The sequence below is a fragment of the Nyctibius grandis genome, chromosome 3, assembly GCF_013368605.1.
Source record: "Nyctibius grandis isolate bNycGra1 chromosome 3, bNycGra1.pri, whole genome shotgun sequence".
Classification (NCBI taxonomy): domain Eukaryota; kingdom Metazoa; phylum Chordata; class Aves; order Nyctibiiformes; family Nyctibiidae; genus Nyctibius; species Nyctibius grandis.
The window spans coordinates 96,207,097-96,228,652 of NC_090660.1; positions in this window are offsets into that span (position 1 = coordinate 96,207,097).

Below are 21,556 nucleotides of genomic sequence, written 5' to 3' on the forward strand. Positions count from 1 at the left end.
GACTGAGATCTTTGAGAACGATTGCATTTTCTTATGGCTTCTAGAGTGTTCCACAGTCAAAGCTCCACTCCTAGCAAGAAGAACAGAAGAATAAAAACCAATAAGGTAAGAAATCAGCCACGTTAATAATCAAAAAGGAAAACTGATGACAAATAAAAATACCAGTGGATTTTTTTTGTTGAAAACTGACTACCTGATGTGACCAAAAATATATATATTCATGTTTTCTGCATGTTTTGGAAGAACCCCTGATAAATTAGGATATATATAAGAAAGTTAATTTCTCATGCGATAATGTATTTGCAGCTGCAGAGTAGCTATGCACATGCTGTGTAGGAGCTAGAAGAAGGACCCTGATTCACCAAACTCAAAAGTGAAGACCATTCATAATTACGCCAATAGCAAGACTTTACATAGTGATACCCCTCTTCAAGCACTGAATTAACTATTGTCAGGTAATTGTTAAAAATATCAATAAAATGCAAACATCTTGTCAACATCATTAAAGTTGCTCCTTTGGCATTTCATTCTGAATTTGGAAGTATATATTTCAAAAGACTGGGCTTCACAGCTTGTGTAGTGCAGGGAATATTTTCCCACTGTTTTGACCCCAGGTACTGAGGTTATCTATTATTTATTCCTTTCTTGGACTCTTTTCCTCATTGCTTGTAGCTCTGCCATTTTAGGATAAATGTTTATGCTAATCTACTGGATGACTCATAGTCCTTTTATTGTTTCATTAAAAAAAAAGTGATTCATTGTTCCTGAGAAGGGACTGGGGACTTTGTTTTGCCAGGATGTAATCCCTAAAGGCATTTAATTGTGATTCTTTAATGATTTAGTTCTTTAGGGAAAAGAAAATGAATTTGAAAGAGAGATGGTGCATTTCCCTTATGATTAACATGGGCCAAATTGTAGGGCTTTTGGGTGCTCCTGCCCACAGCTGTCACTGCCAAGGGCGGACGGGGTCTCTCGTGGTCTCCAAATGCTTCATGTCATGCTGAGGTGGGAGGGACATGTCCCACCTGGACCCCAGGGGTCCATCTGTAAAGAATGCGTGCCTGTTATCCGGAGGATAAACTGGGCAGAGCAGACATAAGGCTGTGGATTTTGGCACATTTCATCGCCTGACCAGGTGGGGCTGCAGGGCTGGAGGTGAGAGCCCACACAGGGGCTTGTTGCCTCCGGCCCTGCGTTTGCCCTTCACTGGAGTGAAATGGGCTTTCAGCACAAAGGAAGGGTCAACTCTGCATGGGCACGGCTGGACTTTCCTAGCTCCTGGTTTTCTTCTGATGCAGTTTTCTGTAGAAAGGCCAGTGGCAGTGATTGATCAGTGACATGAACAGCATCAGCAGCAAAGGGGAGGTGAACCCAGAGGAGGACAGGGAGGGAAAGAGAAAGGTCATCTGGGTCCTGCAATGCCTGGAGAAGTGATGGATGCTGACCTAGAGCTGTCACTGCTGACTGGGATTGGGATGGCGTGTTTATCCAGTATGCAAGGCAAGAGGGAGTATAAGGAGTTGGAGAAATAATCCAAAAGAAATGGGAAGCAATTCAGTAAAGATATATGAGCTATATAAGGAAAGCCTGAGAAAAGCCGGTGTTATTTACTCAACAGAAGACTGACACACGATAGCCATTTTCAACTACGTCAGAAATTGCTAAAAAAGTCTGTATTGTTCTTTATGTCTGTTCTGTTACAGCAAGAAGGATTGGAGCATGGGAGGTTTTGGTTAGAGATTTCCCAATGTTTTCCAGTGTTGGAAGAGCCAGGCAGCCGAGCTGAGTGCCAAGGCAGGTTGTCTACTGTTTAGTTTTTGGAGGTTTTGGGAAACAGGTAAGTAATGTGTTATTAATCAGGAATGGTTTATATATAATTTATCCTGACTCAGTGCTTAGAGACGGAATAAATGACTCCTTGAGCTCTTTCCAGCCCTATTTGCTGAGATTTCTACATTGTATAAACTCCAGTGTAAGTCTGACCTAGCTGGAATTTTTTTGCCATTAAGCAAAACAAAAGGCTTACAGATGTGAATGGTAAATTACATACTGCAAATTAAAGCTTTAAGTAATTATGCACGGCCTTTTCACATTGTTTTTATGCTTTATGAATGTTTTTTTAGTTCACTGCATATAAATAACAAGTTGAGAACTGCTGTCCTTAATTGAAACCATCTCTACTTTTCTATGAGTGAGATTACCATTTTTAACAGACTCTTTGTGATCCACTGGGGGTTATTGGAGGATTTTTTTGCATTGTTGCTAGGCAGCTTCCTGCATGCCAGCAGACAGACACTGCTGGATAAGTCATGGCTAATTAAAAAAGTCTCTAAATTTTTGAGTATACAGCAGCCCAAGTTTTTAAAGCTTGCTGCTCGGGATAAGGACAATTTAATTGGTATGAGGGCTGATGAGACAAAATAATAGCAATTCTGCAGTGTTCTAAAATAATTTGTTGTTTACAGTCCCCTGGATCCACTGGGTGAATGAAGTGGCAAAAAACTAAATATTATTTATTTGCGAGAAAAGAACATTGAGCTGAACTATTCTGACATTGGTTTTGTCCAGGCAATTTCAAAAAATCAAGTATCACATTCAAATATAAGAATAATAAATACAAGAATATTTAGCATGGAAGAACTGAGAATTTTTAAAGGGGCATAAATTGTTTAATTTCTACAGTGTTTTTCGCAGTTAAGCAGCTGTTCCAAGTTATTACCAACTCCACAATGGCCATTTTTTTTAGAAGGTTAACCAACAGACTAGGTAAAAATGCCACTGCAGAATGAACTGAGGAGTTTTTATAGCAAGACAGTTTACTGCTAAGCAAGAGGAAGGGCACCAGCTCTGCCAGGATGGTCCCCGGGGAGGTGAGGTGTGCCGCTGGTTACCTGCAGCCGCTGCACTGCGCATCACTGGGAACCATCTTGTGCAGGGAGACAAGGCTGCCTGGTTCAGGTTTAAAGCACAAGGTAGCTTTTCTTCTGGTGACTTACACAGGGTATCAGTGAGTACAGTTAGCAAATATTAGAGAAGAGTCTTTGTATGAGTTAAATGTGCAACAGGATCAGTTACCACTGCTTTGCCCTCCATTCACCCTGAAGAGAGCATCAGAAACTTACCATTTCTGCAAAAAGGAATATAGGCCAAAGGATAAATCTTCGTTTAATCTCTTAGGAAGTTACCATTTAAAAAAATTATTGAATGGCAGGCTGAAGTACAGGGATTAGAGAAGCTGAAGACACCTGATATGGAGATTTATCGGAGGGAGTAGATTTAGAAGGTCCTTGGGTTTTCTTTTTCTTTGAGAGAATTGCTTTTAATCTGGATCCCGTTCAAGGAAATGAACATACTGAAAGAAGCTTTAAGCTGCTTCTGCAGTTTGGCAAGAATCAGTTTTGTAGGGGATCTTTGTGGAAACTTTTGAACTCTTTACAGATGTCTTTTACATAAGGTAGGTGAGTAGTCTTACGGGGAAGCTTGGAACTGACAACAGAAGTTGCCACTTTCTTCTCTTCTTCTTTAAAACCTTATTTTAACAGCTTGATTTTCTTTGTCCTATCCCTTCCTCCCTAAATATACTGTATTTCTTTTACCTGTTCACGTAAAACACAGTTTCGAAGGAGACACTGGGCCTTATCACAATCGTACGACAGTTGGTCTTTGTGCCCGATACTTCTTCCAGGGGTGCAGGTCTGGGCTGGTGACCTTTTTTTCCTTGTCAAAGGTAAATTTTTTTCACTGTTGTGTCTGCTACTGGCAGAGAGAGAAGAAATATTATGAATATTATTACTGGCTCTGAGAGAAGAAAATTTTGTTCAATCTTTATTAAAATGGGAAATCAGTGTTGAAGCAGAGACAGCTGCTGTTGGTTTCTCTGGAATCCCTGATGCCTTTTAAAAATAGGATTCATGTTATCTGTGTCTGTAGAGAAGTCATACATTCAGTTCCAAGCCTGGACTGGCCACTACTGACACGAGGACAACCTGAGCAGTGGCTGACACAAGGAATCTGAATGTGGTGATGCTCATGGTGAAGACATGATGGCTAGCTGAGAAATAGGAATAGCCATAACCAGTGGAGCAAAGGATTCACCTATCTTTTAGCTAAAAACATGAGTATATTCTTGCTTGGTCAGTGGTGTTCTGGAGGAGTGGTGTGTGTCAGGGCACTGTCGATGAGGAGCCTCCTCTCTCATCCCAGCACTGCTATAAACGCAGCACGGCGCATGGCAGTGCTGGTGCAACCCAGCTGGAGGCATTTACCCTGGGAGCCCACTGAATCATTTAGAGCCATTGCATTCTGTAGGAGCATGACTATTTTAGTAGGTCTTGAGGAATGATCTGCAGGTGCCTTCAGAATTTAATACAAAATGGCTGTGGTGGCTGTAGCCCCCCCCGGAAACCCCCCCCCACCCTATCTGCAAACTGTGGTAGCAATGCAGGAGTCGCATTGCAGGAATGGGGACCGTGAGATGGGGCCAAAGGAGGGGTTTGTTCAGGAAGCCTGGTCTCTGATAGGGGGAAGTCTGGGCTATTTTCTGTGCCACACAATACCTCACCAAATATCTGTGATGCGGGAAGGAAGGGCAGATGGAGTGGAAAAGAATAATGGAAAAGATCTGTGCTGGATCAGGATTCTGTATGTCTGTTGGATTGTCAGGAACGCTGGGCACATACAGTTCCTATTGCCATGAAGAGGCTGTACTTACAGTCACTATTTTTAAAATCTGAGGAAAAAGTGTTCATATGATGGCATATTCCTTTTTCTGTGTTCATACAAACGTACTTCATCTACCTCCACCAAAGTAGGTAATCTGCTTAGGGTTTATGTTGTTTATTCCTTTGAATTCTGCTTAAAATGGTATTTTTGTTGCTTTCCAGTACTCCTCCTCTCCTCCTCAAATACTTCTTTTTCCCCTTGTTTTACCTATGGAAAAAAGTAAAACAACCCCATTTTGTGCTGGGATTATTGACTCTGGATTCCTGCAAAGCTCCTTTCTCAGCGATGAGGCTGAGACCTAGCCTAGGAGCTGGAGGATGGTTTCTTGACATGCAGTCTCTAAGGCACTGGGGATTTTTCGCACAGAAGGATTTTTTTAAATAAACGTATAAATCCTTTTAATATTAAAGTACTGTAGAAAGTGCTCTAAAGTGCATTTCAGGGCAGTCTCTGCAGATCTAAATCTCCTGGCAGGGATCTTTCACATCCACTTAGCAGGTCAGTCTGTAATATTTTGGCAATGCAGTGGCTCTCCTCTGCTCCTTCTCCTCAATGCTGCACACTGTGCACTTACTCTTCAGAAGATGCTTCTGAAGGAGAGTCAGGTGGAACTGACTTTCTCCAGCCTCTGAGGACGGACCCCAGAAATAACGCTGACCTCAGCAATGCTGCCCGCTGTGCCGGGCAGTTGCAGGCAGCGCTGGCATGACCCTGGCAGTGCTCTTGGCATGCAGAGGAGGAGGAGGAAGGTTAGGCACCCCATCGCTGTCAGCCAAAACAGGGTTTTGCCTAGTTCTGTGAGTGAAATGGATCCAGCACTGCAACTCTGGTACTGAAGGGGTGTTTGTTGTCCTTAAAATCTCAGTAAGAGGCAAAAAGTAACCTGATTACGTTAGGACGCAATTCAATTACAAGAGGAAAGCTGTCCAAAATCAAAGATTGGCAACTCTCAGTATATTTATTTAACATTAAAGTCTGTTATAACTTTCACTGTGGAGTGAAGGATGAGTTCAATTAACTCCCTGATTTCTTGTGTTAAAAGAAATTAGATTTTCTTAAACACTATGGGAAAAAAGGCTATCATTTTGTACATCTCCAAAGCAGTAAATTATTCATATGAATTTCATTTTGATCAAAACAGAGGCTTGCCCAAATTGGAGGTCAACTCACATTTTATGCACTTGCCTGTGTTTACTGGGATGCATCTGATTGCGTTATATACCCAAACAGATCGGTTCTTCTCCAGTCGTTACCACGTAATGTGGCACTGACCTGTTTGCTGACAGCCGTGGAAGTGCACAGGCTGTAAACCCAGACTTGCCAGGGAGTGTGTGTGCAGCCCGAAGGCTCGGTCAACAAGGGGGTGGTCTGGACTACCGCTCTGAATGACAGCCCTGGGGAATATCCTTGGGTTTGATCTTTGGTGGCTTGTGAAGCAATAGCATGATAAATATGTGTCCACCAGCCAATGCAAGTGAGCTGTCAAAAATTATTCCATAATATTTCTTTGCAACAGTATGTTCAGGATCAAACATCAGAACTCAATTTTCTATAATTACACAGGTTTATGGAGCTGTCATCACCATGTCAAGACAGCTAAGAAATTAGATTTTGGCTTTTATTTCTAAAAAACTGTCTTTTAAGGAAAATGTTGCCTTTCAAATATTTAAAAAGGAACAGAACATGGCCAGGGTAGAATGGGCTGGCAGTTCTTTCAGTGGCTTGATTTGTATCTAATTAACTACTGATAAGAATGAAAACACTCTGTCCAGATTTTGTGTGAGTTAAATACTTTTCTCGGCCTTAGTTATACCTTTGCAAATATGCAGTTGGAATATATTAATTACAGATTTGTGGCATTATAACTGGTGAAACAGAAGCCTGCACATTTTGTGTATTAAAACATTGAATGGCTGTTGTCCCCTCATAAAATGGGAGCCAATTTCCTCTTATGTACCTGCCTGTATTTGTACTTGGTGATAGCACCAGTAAGAGGGTGAATGTTAGAGATAATAAATAATTCTCCACTTAACTGCTAGTTTTATTTATTTAAAAAAAATACTTTTGCCACATCAATGAACACTTTGATAAGGATCTTTTTTCCTAATTTTCTTAGTTTTTTGAATTTTGCAGAGATGATCATATAATTTAGGAGAATAATTTGCTTTGCAGTGAAACAGTTTAACTTGTTGAACTGGATCAAACAGGAAAAAAATCAGCTCTCCAGTGTATTGAGGGTCGTAATTTGAGTCTGATGCACCCACTCTCCCCTATTATCAGTGCTCCTTGGTTGATGATACCACTCTTAGTAATTATACTGCAGCCTTTTCCGTCTCCTTTTTCTTTTTAAATGGCTGTTGCCGTGGTACTTACAGAACAGTGAGATGCCACATGCATGAAATGCATCCCAGGGAGGACACCTTTGTGAAAAGATGCAGCAGCTGGAGTTCCTCAGTTGGGAGCAGTCCACTGGTTGCGCCAAGTGGTGGGATTTGTACACACAAGAGTTAGAAAGCATTCAGGTCTCTAGTGATAGTGATGTGAGGAGAAAGAGAAAAAACAAGAAACAGGAGAAAAAGAGAAACGTACTCTTATACCAACAAGTTCCTCGATTAGATGAAAGTATTTGGATCAGGAGGTTTAATAGGGTGGCAGGCATGTGTGGAAAAGTGACAGGGATCTTTTCTGTTCTCCCTTCTCTCCCCAATTCCAGTCTGCTTCTTGCTGTTATGTGCTTCTGCCTACCTCGGGGACAGAAGATGCAATGCAAGATGGTTTTGGAGATGCTGGGACTGCCTCTCTCTGTCAACACTTACCCAAAGGCTGCAGGACCACAGCCGCAGCATACCTCATCCACTGTCCTCTTGGGACTTTCAAACCCACTGGTCCCCCCTGCCCAGCAGCTCTGCTTTGCTCTAGTGCACTGCTGGGGTGGACAGGGCTTGCTACTACAGAGCCAGGAGAGCAGGAGGTCCTCTCTGGGTCTTCTCCTTCCCCGCTGCCTCCACAAATGAGGCTGTGCTCATCAGGGCAGCATAAAAAAAATGCAGGAAGGGAGGAGGTGCTGCAGACGGGCAGGCATTGGGCTGAAGGCACTGATATTGCAGGACCAGCAACGCCTCGCAGTTTTGGTGCAGTTTGGCATCACGTCCCCACAGAGTCTCAGTTTTACCATGGTTCCTCTCATACTCTCTGCCATTAATTCCCACACTGAGGGATGTGAAGGAGGACGGGCACAGGTTGGGTTTCACAGGCACATAGGTAGCTGAGTTTTCAGAAATGTGAGTGCATAATACCACAGCAGACAGCTCATAGTTATGCTAACAGTGAAGTAATTAAAGAAATATTTCTGGTTATTTATCTTGTTGTTTTTTCTCACTACATCTCACACCACACTCCATGGAGGTGCCTGACTTAGAGACAAACGTTTAAGATGCTGCCAGAAATAATTGTTTTAGTGAAAAGAAGAGATCTGTAGAGAGATGCTTTAGCAGAAGAGCAGCCAAGTAGCAGAGCAGTGGCGTGAAGGGGAGGGCAGGGGGGAACTGAATAGAAGAGAAGAGCTGAGATAAGAAGGGATAATAAATATATCTAGCACTGTAGAGGTAATGGCATGTGTCTGTTGCTGCAAACTGCAGTGATGCAAACATGCTGCTTCAATACCCAAAGAAAGTGTAGCTATGAACCACAGACTTTGAGTTCAGTAATATTGTAGTCACGGGCTCCAATATAATTTGTGCAAGTAAAGCTCCTTAAGAGAAAGTAATTAAAGTGAGGAAATGAGAGCTTAAAGTAACATGTCAATACAAAGATATATATAAGTAAGTACTTCATTAAGGCAGTGCTCTTTATAATGTAAACAAGGTATTTTTCTAGTACAAATTTATGTTTACAAATGTACCAATAGGAGTTAGTAACAGCAGCAGTGCATGTTCCCATTTCCCTACCTTGGTCAGAAGAATGATTTTAAAAAGGCATTTGTGGGTAAGTGGAAGCACATACTTTGCCTTTGTCTGGGAGATCCCATGCAGTCATATTCCCATCACGTACTTGTGTGCCTGTATTTTCTCGCCCTGAACCTTGGAGAATGGCCTGTGAGCATTGCCTGCCACCCAGGGCCCCCAGCCCCTGCCGCTGCGTTCCTGCATGACCTTTTGCAGGTTGAGTAGGGTTGGATCTTCAAAATTACTCCCAAATTCCAGCTGCTAGGTGTCAGATGACATGATATATTTTTTCGGAAATGCAGATCCTCCGTGCCTGTGATTTGTAGTGTAAAGAATAGCCATGAAATCTAGAGTCACCATTGAACTGAAATCCAGCTGAAGCCTGTGATTGTGGATCAGTTTCACAGCCTTGGAGGTTAATATCAATCTTTTAAGATTGATTCCCAGAATTACAGTCATTTAATTAAAAAAACACACACACCAAAACCCCAAACCCATCAGAAACTAACTTCACAGAATCACAGAATCACAGAATGTTAGGGATTGGAAGGGACCTCGAAAGATCATCTAGTCCAATCCCCCTGCCGGAGCCGGATTACCTAGACCATATCACACAGGAACGTGTCCAGGTGGGTTTTGAATGTCTCCAGAGAAGAAGACTCCACAACCTCTCTGGGCAGCCTGTTCCAGTGTTCGGTTACCCTCACCATAAAGTTTTTTCTCATGTTTATGTGGAACCTCCTGTGTTCCAGCTTGCACCCGTTGCCCCTTTTCCTGTCAATGGATGTCACTTTTCTCTGCGCTTCAGCTGCCTCACCAGTACCACAACCTGCTTTGGGTTTCTGTTGGTTCTATTTTTTAATGTTCGCTGCCTCCCAATACTTGGGAGAGAAAGTGCCTTGTAAACAAAGAAAGCTGTAACAATGGTGTGATTTGCTGTTCATTTCAAGTATCCCAAAACATTCTGCCAAACAATACATAGGAAATAATTTAATTACCAACTCAAACCAATTGCTGAATCCTACAGGAAGATTATTTATCTCTTGTTACATACAGCCTCTTTCTCATGGGTCTTGTTATTGGATACCATTAAACAGAAATTGGTACTGAGGTCCCAAATTGCCTTTAACGAGGACATTATATCCCAGTATCCTGGGTTGTGTCTGATCTGAGTCACACGATGCTCCTGGGCTAACCTTCCCAGTGCAGTTTCAGTGGAATACCACTTTCCTTATGTCTAACTGATTTATCACGGAGTGTTGGGCATGCTGCATTCCCTTGATGTTCATTGGCAGGATGAACGTGGTAGGAGGAAGACAGATTTCTTATCTAATAAGGCCAAATGTAGCATATGAATTTTTTAGAATCTAGCAGATTACAGCATGTTAATCTAGAAAAACATAAATGATCCTTAGCTTCCTATAAGAAGGGGGCAATAGGAAATGAGCTAAGACGACAGGTACTTTTTCAACAAGTAAACTGATTGAAATAGGTCACTTATGCAAGGAAGGAATCAGACTTTGGAAGCACTTTTCTTCTAATTGTGAGTTGTGTAATGCCGTGTAATGAGTACATCTTTTCAAAAAATACATGGGGCTAAGACTTGCCCCCAGCTTGTATATTTTTATAAAAGAAGGTGATGTGATTCCTCCCCATATGCTATTTTTTCCTGAAGGATGTTTGCATCTACCACCTTTCCAGTGATTTTTTTCTTTTACTTATTATTAATATGCTAGTGATTGGATTAAACAAACCTGAGTGAAGCAAGCTGCTGCTTCTAGACATAGAAGCACGGCTAGAGGTATCTCTAATCGTTGTTTTATATACAGTTACCATGGAGACTTGTCTATGAGTCTTAATATGGCGTGATTGGTGTATGAATTTTAGGATTTTATAGAGGCTTGCCTGGGCGCAGAGAGGGCTGAGGGCTTGGCTGGGGCCAAAGCGGGCAGGATGCTGAGCCTACAGACTCAGGTCAGCAAGGAACCCGGACAGGCAGCAGCACAGCTCAGGCAGGGACCAAGGTTGAATGACTGAGCTGAAAAACAGCTCCCAGGCGAGGGGCTGGAGGCCCCAGGAGGACTCATTGCAGCCCCTTCTCACTCAGCTCTTTCCCCAGGGCTGATCCCAGGTCACAGCTGCATCACACCAGAGCTGCCCATGAGCACAGAAAACCAAACCCCCCCTCTCCCCTCTGAGAAAAGAGATGTCTACTGCCATAGGCAAACAGAAAAAGCAGAACTGAAATAAATTCTGCTTTTTGGGGAGAGTCAACTGGTGGGTGCCATGTTGGAAGGAAGGGATCAAGGATAGCTCCAGAGGTGGCTGATTTCATAGGAGGGAAAATAGGAGGATTGAGAGGAAGAAGGAAAGGAGGAAATATCATGGGCAGGAAAGTGGAAATAAACTGACTGCCAAGGAAGAAAGCAGTGACTCCTTGGAGGATTTGCCTGAAGCTCTCAGACCATTGGGGTGGTGAGAGATGGCGCTGTGGGGCAAGTCCAGATGAGTCTGGTCCCTTCCCACCTGTGTAGTCTTCAAACAGAAGCAGTGAGTTATTCGCGGCTGGATGCAAAGACCTGTGTGACAGTCCAATCCCACCAATTTCTGGAGGAAATGAACCACAAATCTGGTGGGCATGCTGGGCTGCCTGTTTGGTGGTTGTGCTGTCCGGAGGTATCGCGGCTGCTCCTAGGTTTGTTGCTGCAGTTGGGCTGAGAGAATCAGTCTTTGCAAAAGGGTGAGAGAGAAACAGTCTGTCTTCAGGCAGCACTAAGGGCCTCCCTCAAACAAAAGAAAGATGAACAAGGTGTTTCAGGACCTGAGCATTTTGGTGAATAATGGATTCATTGTTTTGGACCTGTTGCCTTCCACCTCACCCCAACAAAAACCAAAAACCTACCACCTGGAAAATGTAATTCCTTTCCAATTTAGAAAGATTTTCTTTTTCTTCCCTATTTTTCAGCAGAAGGAAAACGTGAAAGAGATCATTTTGGGCTGATGTGAACTACATCACTCAATGGAAATTGCCATTTTGAACCAAGTCATGTTTTCTTTGTAATTAATAAAATGAGACATTACGTCCTAGAAAGGCCAAAATAAAATGTTCTGGCACTCAGCCTTTCAGGGTGACTGATTCTTGTTTTTTTCTCTCCTACCCTTAATTCCCTTACAGTCATCTTTATTGACTGGAACACATCAGTCTTTTAAGTGCCCAAATAGTGGAGTGTTACTGATATCATATGACAAAGGTATTTTTGTTTCTCATTTGTTACTGACTACACAGGACAAAACAGCTGGAGTTCCTAAAATTGGACAAATTTGGTGCTTGCTTCTGACCATACTGTGTAGTTACTCTGTATTTACATTGCTTAAATAATATTAAAATTTAAGCTTTTAAAATTGTGTTTTGGTCTTTCTGTCTGTAACAAAGGAGAAGAAAAAAATCAGGTGAAGGTGATGCTATGAATGTAAAAGTCCATCAAGCAGTAGTGGAGAATAATAGCAATTATTTTCCAAGTAAAAGAAGAGAGAATTTGGCAGTAGGATAGTGCCATAATGCTTTGACACTATATACAAAAACAGATAAAAGAAATAAAACACCCTAAGACAGGAAGAGAGACGATGAAAGATTCTAGGACTGGCTAGGAGACATTTTCCGTTAACAAAATCTGTCATCCATCCAAAGTAGACTTGATCATTTATTAACAGGAAAGAATGGTTTTAGAGTTGAATAAAAAATCCCATGAGTTTCACGATCTCAGGTTGATTACTTAATCTCTCTATGTCCCATACATTCCGTTTGTGCTCAAGAGAGATTTCATTAAAACTTTATAATCTCTATGATAGAGATAATATTTACCTGCTTTGAAGAAATGCTCTAGAACTGGATTAACCATTTTGTAAATAGATTTGAGACTACTGAGGAGGAGGTGTTATGATCAGCTCTGCCAAACTCTCTATTGACTTTAAGAGATCTTAAGACTTCATTTTAGAGGAAGTTGGTTTCTAGGGAAGATTGAGCTGAGCACTTGAAATCATTAGTCTTAATTAATGAATGGCTTCTCAATATTGTTATATGCATTATGAAGTTGTTATCTGCCTCCCACCTATAAATTCATTTTGGAAAATGCCTGAAGATGTGAGCTAGGATAATGGTGACCAGGAATGATGTGAATTCATTGTGGTAAATTTATCACATCTACAAAATTCTAATTTGGAATCAATACAAAATACTAGTAACTATGCTGCAATGGGAAAAGCAGATGTAGGAGAGGCAGAGGAACATTTATGTACTTTCCAAACTAAACCATCATGCTACTGAGATCTTTCAAACATGTGCGGATAAAGGCAAGCCAGACATGGTGACGGAGACGGACGAGAGAGACCTACAGAAGGCAAACACTTTTTTAAGGCTTTTGGAAAAGAAAAGAGCAGCATAAGGATCCCAGGAAAAAAAGAATAGCACAAGCCTCAAGGAGCTGGATGCCTTGCCTGATGGTTGCTTCAGAGCAGGCAGGGTGGTACTGATCCAGTTGGCCTCCTCATGGGAAGGTCTGTAAATGTGTGCTTGGAGCAGGTGTGTGTCTTTATCTGAGAGGGGGAGGGGAGGCTGGGGAAGAACAAAGGCTGTGAAATGAGCCAGAAAAAAAACAGTCCTGGAAAAGAAAACCCTGAAAACATGCCTGGTAGGAGCTACCCTATGGGGACAACTGTGTTATAAACTACAGCCTCATGAGCAATGTTGGATCTTCCATGATTACATGGATCTTCATCTTCCAAGATGAAGAATGATCTTGAAAAGTCATGTTGATATGGTAGCCCTGCTCTCCATTGCAAGTCAAATAGTGGGATAGACAATGGGGAGAGTAGGAAGAAATGTTGTGAGTGGTGACAGAGTGCAGACTACTTTTATCAGAGCAGATTCTACCACAGACAAGCATCTGGTTTTGGGGTTGGGTTTTTTTGGCAGAGTGGAGAAGACAGCTGGCACTCTGGATATGTGGGGAGGCACATGTTGCCCTCCTCTCCCACGCCACCAGCAGCACAACCTTTTGTGGGCTCTGCGAGGGTGTGGGGCAACAGCACCAGCAGTGCCCGCTGCAGCTGTCCCATCGGACAGAGAGTGACCAAAAGAAGAGGTGCTGAGTCCGGGTCAGCAAGCAGCAGCAGCAGCCCTGTTAACTAGCTGCAGACAGCACAAGCAGCTGCCTGCATGTGTGTGTGTGCTGCCAAGGCTTGGCAGCCCCTTCCGTGCCCAGTGATGCTGGATTGCGGGGATTTGTCAGAGTCTCTGGAATTTGAGACACTTGTTCAAATTCATCCTTCGGATAAATCCACCAGCCTCAGACACGTTATATAAGAGATGATCTTGGCTGGGCATCTGAGGAAATCTTGCTTGCAGAAGTAGTTCAGGCTGGCTTTTATATGAGCAGTTTGCAGCTTCTCGTTGATTGAAAATTGGCTGAAAAATGTAAACAATGTGTAGTGATTAACAGCAGTGAGTCAAGCCACAAGGAATGACCAAAGGGACTGGAGTTTCATCTTCCTCTTCATCTTTAATCGTAATTAAAACCAAACATTTCAAGGATTACAAAGTCAAATTTCCACACAATAATCAGTAAGTATTGCATTCCCCTACTAACAGAATAATAAAAAGACAAAAGGGCAGATCAAAAATTAAACGGGATTCACATCTGAAACAGTAAACTGGCACCTGCAGAAAGCAGTTTGAAATGCTTATTCTGGGAGAGGGAAAAAACTTAGAAATGAGTCATTCACCAAACACCTCCTTGTAGGGGCAACAGGAGTCTGCAAACTAATGCTGACAAAAATCCAATATGATTTTGTACTCTTTTTAATATATATATACACACATGCCTCCTATGGAAACGAGGGCACTTTTTCTGCAGGGCTGTGACAGGCCTTTTGTGCAAGTGCGGGTGAATGGACCTCAGGTATCAGACCTTCCTTGGAAACTGCTGGCTAGCTGAATGTGAATTGTTTCACTCACAGTACCTTTGGTTTGATAAACATCAGATAAAATTAAGATAAATTCTAGGAGAAGTTTGTCTAAATCAGGATAAGCAATCTGGGAAACCAGTGCATCCTTCCTGGTCCACCTCCCCTGGCAGTCAGCGTGTTTCCAGGTTCCCTGCATAGGGACCAGAACAATAGATATGCACTCACCCCTAAACACTCCTCCTGTGTTCCCTGTGATGAGGCCTGGCAGTCCTTAAGCAGGTTACTGAGGCACTAGGGTGTCTAGCCTGCCCTGAGGCGAGAAACCTCGCTGCTCCCAGAGTCTACAGCTGCAGGAGAGGAAGCCTGGAGTCCTGCTTCTAGCTAGGCATGGCCTCTGCCTCTTCAGATCATAGAATCATAGAATAGTTTGGGTTGGAAGGGATCTTTAAAGGTCATGTAGTGCAGCCACCTGCCATGAGCAGGGACATCTTCAATTAGACCAGGTTGCTCAAAGCCCCATCCAACCTGGCCTTGAATGTTTCCAGGCATGGGGCAGCTGCCATTTCTCTGTGCAACCTGTTCCCATGTTTCACCACCCTCATTGTAAAAAATTTCTTCCTTATATCTAGTCTGAATCTACCCTCTTTTACTTTAAAACCATTACTCCTTGTTCTATCTCAACAGGTCCTGCTAAAAAGTCTGTTCCTATCTTTCTTATAAGCCCTCTTCAGGCTGCTAGAAGGCTGCTAGAAGGTCTCCCTGGAGATGCCTTTTCTCCAGGCTGAATAACCCCAACTCTCTCAGCCTGTCTTCATAGGAGAGGTGCTCCAGCTCTCTGACCGTTTTCATGTCCCTCCTCTGGACTCGCTCCAACAGCTCCATGTCCTTCTTATGTTGGGGGCCCCAGAGCTGGACGCAGTACTCCAGGGGGGGTCTCATGAGAGTGGAGTAGAGGGGCAGAATCATCTCCCTCAACCTGCTGGCCACACTGCTTTTGGTGCAGCCCAGGGTACGGTTGGCTTCCTGAAGCTCTCTGAAGATGGTCTCCTAAACCCCTCAGAGCTGCTGAGCCTGTCTTCCAGGGCTTCCAGGCTTCCTGACTTGGGTTTTGGCTTTGAGACTGAACATGCTAGGGTGTGCTTCCAACACCTGTGTGTCTCAGGCAGCTCCTCTGCTCAGGCTGTCACAGCACAGCTGCTTGCTGTGCTGGCTGGGTCCCAGATAGCTTGTGAGGGCTTTCTCAGAATTCCTGATTTGAAGGAAAGGTGGAAATTTTTCCCTCTAGTTAAAAAAATTGACATTTTATGAATTGAATAAAACACCACATCAGTGGGCTGCCAGAGGAACCACCATTTGGTTTTGGGCACTTCATACTTGGAAGGTGCAGACAAGCTGGTGGGGGATTTTTGCTGTGAGGGTGGTCAAGCACCGGCACTGGCTGCCCGGGGAGGTTGTGGAGCCTCCATCCTTGGAAAACCCAAAACCCAGCTAGACACAGTCCGAGGCATCCTGTTCCAGCTGACCCTCCTTGAGCAGGGGGATGGAGTTGAGACCTCCAGAGGTGCCTGCCAGCATCAGTGATGCTGGGAGTCAGGAGTGGCTGCAAAAGGGCTCATTTCTGTAGAAAGACTAAAAGCTTCTCTTTGACCACTGGCTTTATCTGCCTGCTTAGGGGCAGGAATTAGTCCCAGTTCCCTCCCTCTCTAGGAAGGGAGAGGGTGCTTGGTGCATGTTTCCTCTCCTGCAAGCAACAAGAGAAACAAACTCTGCAACCCGTCACTTGCTGTGCTGGGCTGTAATTCCCTGCCTTTCCCACCCTAAAGCATAGATGGTGGAGATGAGCCAGACCTGAGTGTGGGCTCTGCACACACACATTGTGCTGGTAGGATGCACAAAGGCACGACTGTAGAAGACTGGGTGTTGAATGAGAAACTGTGTGTGTGTATAAGTCCTCATACACTTGGTTTTAAAGCCCTGCGTGGTCACAGACTGCGCTCCAGTGCATCACCGCATTTCCTGAGTTTCTGTTGTGGTACATCCAGAGCACGGTGAAAAGGTGTAATTAAGTGATAATGCAGCGCTGCTTCGTATTTGCTGGGTGTGTTGTACGGAAGCTGAAGGCTGCGATACCAATGTCCTTTAGCTGTCTGGCTTCCCCCAGCCAAGGAGAAGACAGCTTGGACTGGAGCAGGAAAACCTGTGCTCTACACGAATGAGGGCTGCAGCAGAGTTATGCTGCTCTGTGGGCGAGCTGGCATTTCCTGGCATGTTTTCTGCCATCCAGACTGCATGTCCCTAGCCACAGGTAAACCATGACATCCCATTGCACAATCCTGAATGAATTTATTTGAAGAATGACTTGTGAAAGGTCAAAATTAAAATGGAAAGTAAAGGGTAAAGGTAGCAGAAATCCAAATGCTCATTCCTAACACTGGCTGCTGGGAGTGGGCAGAAGCTTCTCCTCCGAGCCACGCCGCTTCGTGATTTCAGTGCCTGCATTTTCTCTAGACATCTAGTACGGGGCTTGTGACTTGACATGGCACTGCAGCACATGCTTCATGCACCTATTATCTGCCTCTTTTTCTTCCCCCTCCCCAGTGTGAAACCCGTCTCTAGCTTTCCTTGTCATTGCAATGGATGGAAAACCACAACCACGTGCAAATGCTGTCCATGCAGCAGTGGAAGGCATGATGTGAAGTGCTGGTACTTATCCAGCCCCTGCGAGGAGGTTTCAGTTGCTGACTGCTGTTCGCAAAGGAGGGAGGTACAGCAGGTGATGGAAGAGAAGACATTTCCTGATGCAAAACATGTACAAGACACATTGGTGTCACCATTTGCATGCCTTGCACCTGCCTTGCAGTGCAGTTTTGTTGGCAAGTGCAGGAGTTGGCTGTGGTCCCTTAGCGTTTGCCTTGACATAGCAGCACAAGGGGTAAGTGCGGGAGGTCAGCAGCCTCCGCTTCAACAGCAGCTTCTGTGGCTGCTGCTGATTCCAGATATTTTATTTTCAAATAAGATATGCCCCTATTTTCTCTTCTGCATCCACAGAGTGGAGAGACCAGACCATGGAAGTGTTGAGAAGACAGACATTGCAGGGATGCTTAGGGGGCTGGAGAACAACACTGGCAAAGGAGAAGAGGAGCTGGGAGGGGTTTGTGGAGGTAAAGAAGAAGGACAGAATGGGGAGCAGGAGGGAGAGTGGGATAGGGAGACAGGTGCAACTAAGAGAGCCACCGAGGGTGGGAGAGGAGAGCTGGTTCAGGCTCCGACTGCTGGTGAGGCAAGGCTGAGAGATGGGATGGGATGGGATGGGATAAGATGGGATGGGCAGATTAATGCTATGGAGACAGAAAATAGAAGAGCTTCTTAAGTACCAAGTGATGTTTGGTGGGCAATGACCCAAGCCTGGGGAGGTCCCACTTGGCCACTTCTGGGAGAAAGAGCAGATGGAGATGAATGCTGTGCCAGCAAGCTCCTTGGCATGTGTTTCCTTTTTCTTATGTTGAGAGACCCTCCTTCAGTGGCCCTGGAGGGGTACAAGGAGCAGGTTCTTCTTGTGCATCCCCGGGCAGCCCCTGTAGAGGTGCTGGAAGGTGCTCAGCAATGCACTGCTCTGCCCCAGCCTGGCGTGCTGCTGCAAGGCACTGCTGCCACACTCCCGCAGCAGTGCGCCAGTTGGGAGTGTAAAGAGCTGAAACAAATCTTGATAAATTAAAAGGAGAAGGGGTTTTCAAACAACACAATACATAAACGTTGTAAAATGAGCTTTAATGCTGTGGTTCTGTGACCTCCAAAATAAATTAAACAAATTGCTTTTACACCCACCCATGGAACGAGACTTGATTAGTTACAACTCTCTTTCTTCTGTTTCACTAAATATTATGATTGTCAACAGCATGAATAGAGCTTTTATTTGATGAACAGATAGCCAACTAGTGAGAAGCATTTGCTAAATACTGAGACTTAAGAAGATTCATTTTTTCAAAGCCTATGGTACTCGTGCACTGGAATTAATGGTTTTCAGGTCTAATGAATATGTAAGGTTTCCCGCTGGTGGAAGGATGCTGAGATCTGCTGCTGACGGAGTGTGCACGTTTGTGGCCAATCTCCCTGCGGTGTCCTGGCAATGCACTTGGCACGGCACTGTGGAAAAGCACCGCGCAGGGTATCAGCTGGAAACGGGAGCACTAAAAAAGTGCTATACTCTGTTCAGCTCTGGTAAGCAGGCTCTCTTCATTGGTTGTAAAGCCAGAATTCAACTTGTACCTGTAGCATGCATCAGATAATTATATGAGAATATAATCAGGTAGAAAATAACCATACGCGGTCCCAACTTCTATTTCCCCACACAGGCCTCCTTGTCATGCATTTCCAATTTACCTGTTCTGCTGAAAAGTTGGCTAATGGGACTCGCTTTGTCACAGAACAGCCAAACTGTCCCTGATCTGGATAAACAAATCCAGCAGAACTCGTAATCTGTGGGTCTGGGTTGTGACTTTCTTCCTGGGAAAGGAGAAGTATTTACTTTCTCCCCTCTGAATTTCTCTTCTGCTGAGCCTCTGCCCCTAGCTGTACTCTGTAATCTGCATGGGAGAGGGGCAGGAGAGGGCTGTGCTGGGTCTGCCTCTCATGGGAGGCTTGTGGGAGGTGGTGAATCCTCAGAGATACAGGAGGAGGCTCTGGGCTCCCCCACAAGTAAGAAGTGATATGAAAGACTTTTTTTACTGCACCAGATTTGTTTCATAGCCTTTTGTTTGTTGTATGTAAGAACATTCTGCTCCATGAAATGGGCTGCATAAGGCATGGTAGCAGCAGGGGGTTTGTGGCTGCGTTTCCCCATGATATTATGCTTTCATGGGTGAAGTTCCTTAAGATGCATAAGTTACATTCTTGCGTCCCTTCTTTCCCCTTTTCCCTTTCCTATCACTGCAGCTTATGATATATGAATATTGCTGACATTACTGGATCATCCAGGACCTGATAAAAACACAGTTCCATTGTATTGTCCAGAAATAAAACAAAACCAGAGTGGAACCACTGACCACTGGTACATTACTTATAGTGGGGCCCCATAGTGCTGTTCCTCCCAGCGGGACCGTGGAGCAGCAGACATGCCCATACTGCCCAGTAGGGCTGCAGCCTGGACTGTAAACCTGCTTGGGAATTCACAAGTCTACATGTTCCACAGACTCCAGATGATCATATTACATCGATAATTTGAAGAAGAAATCAAAATGTGTAACGGGGCAACATGAGATGATGCTACATTTCCAGTGTCCTAACTTGTTAAAATAAAAAGCATTTGTTCTAGTTGGATGTTTTTTATTAAAATAAAAAAAAAAAAAGGCAAAAAAAACCTCCTTCAGTTCTCTCTAAGGAAGGTCAAAGCCTCATTGAAATTATACAAGATAGAGGTATTTTTAACCAGTAGAAAATTTCCTGTTTCTAAAGGCAGTAGTGCAAATTTGAAGTAGGACAATATAAACTGTAGAATGACTTCAGTGAACCATTTTGTGACCTTGGGCTCCTCAGAGCTATTGATTAACTATGTTTCTAGTGGGTGGCTATACAGTGGAAATGAAGGAAAATATGTTGTGGGGGTGAAGGTGCTTGGCTGTTGTGATACATAAATGATGTTTTAGGGCTAGCGAGGATGTTCATGTTGCCTTAGTGACAGCTTCCTTGCATTTTTTTGATGGCATTCACAAGAATTTGGATTGGGGCTTCACATGGGGCTGCTGGGATAGAATATACTGGGCTGCAAATCCAATGGTAGGATGTGGGCACAGTCACCTGTATTTATCCTCTACCGAGTGCTTCTGGTTGCTTCATATGAATCCTGCGCAGTTTAGTTCATAAAAACTTCTGTTCATTGAAAAGTCTCCAGAACTAACTCACTTGGGCTTTCTTGGATGGGGACTTGATGATGCAATACACAAAACTGAGAATCCTTGTGTTTCTTTTGTCTTTAAGAACTTGTCCAAGACAGCAACAAGCATCTGCCACTTTTTGTGTCTGCATGAGCAGCAGTTACCTGCCACATGGACTTGCTGGCTCCTTCAAGTGGGTGGACATACCCTGATAGTGAATAGATGTATCAACCACAAAAAAAGCTATTTTCTCTGCACTTATTTTCCTTCATGCTAAGGATTTGTTAGCCTTTAGTGATGCTGGAGAGCAAGGAAATCAAGAGAAATTCTCTTCCTTCCTTTGTGTTCAGAATATATCACCATTTTGCAACCCCAGTGCCAGCTGCGATGTGCTCACACGTTGAGAGACCCCATGGAGGGATGAGCCCCTGCTGGGGACCAGGGACATGGCTGGGGGCTGGCTGTAGGGGGGGGCTGGCCAAGCTCTCTCACAGCTCATGCTCCAAACTGAGCTCTGGTTGAGTCCACTGTTTTGTTCAAATACAATGATACCCTACTGCCCTCTCCCCTTGAAAAAGTAGAAATCAAAGTCTAGGTGTTGGCTGTGGAGACTTCATCATCTTGAACTTCCTTTCATGAAGACGGGCACCATACTTCTCCTCCCAGCCCAGGAGAAATGATCTGACATAGCCGAGGTGGATGCTGGTGCCACAGCTGAAAGAGTCCATTCGATTCAACCTGCAGTCTTGATGGCCAAAGCATGACAGAGCCTTAAACTGCTCCAAAAACTCTTTGTGATGTGTTACCTCAGCCAGTATACTGCCTAAGCCCTGACCTCTGGCTCCATCTCAGCTCCAAAAAAAATCGCTGGTTTAAGGTCAGAGGCTGGTGTGGGCAGTCAGTGCAGATGTGCCATGAGTGTGGGCTTGCTGGCACTGCAGAGCGTGGGGTGGCAGGAGGGCCCCGGCTCCCCCAGAGAAGCAGGACCAGCCTCAGTGCCTGCGGATTGCTGTAACGCAGCTCGCTTTGCTTATAAAACACCCAGTTCTTGGCTAT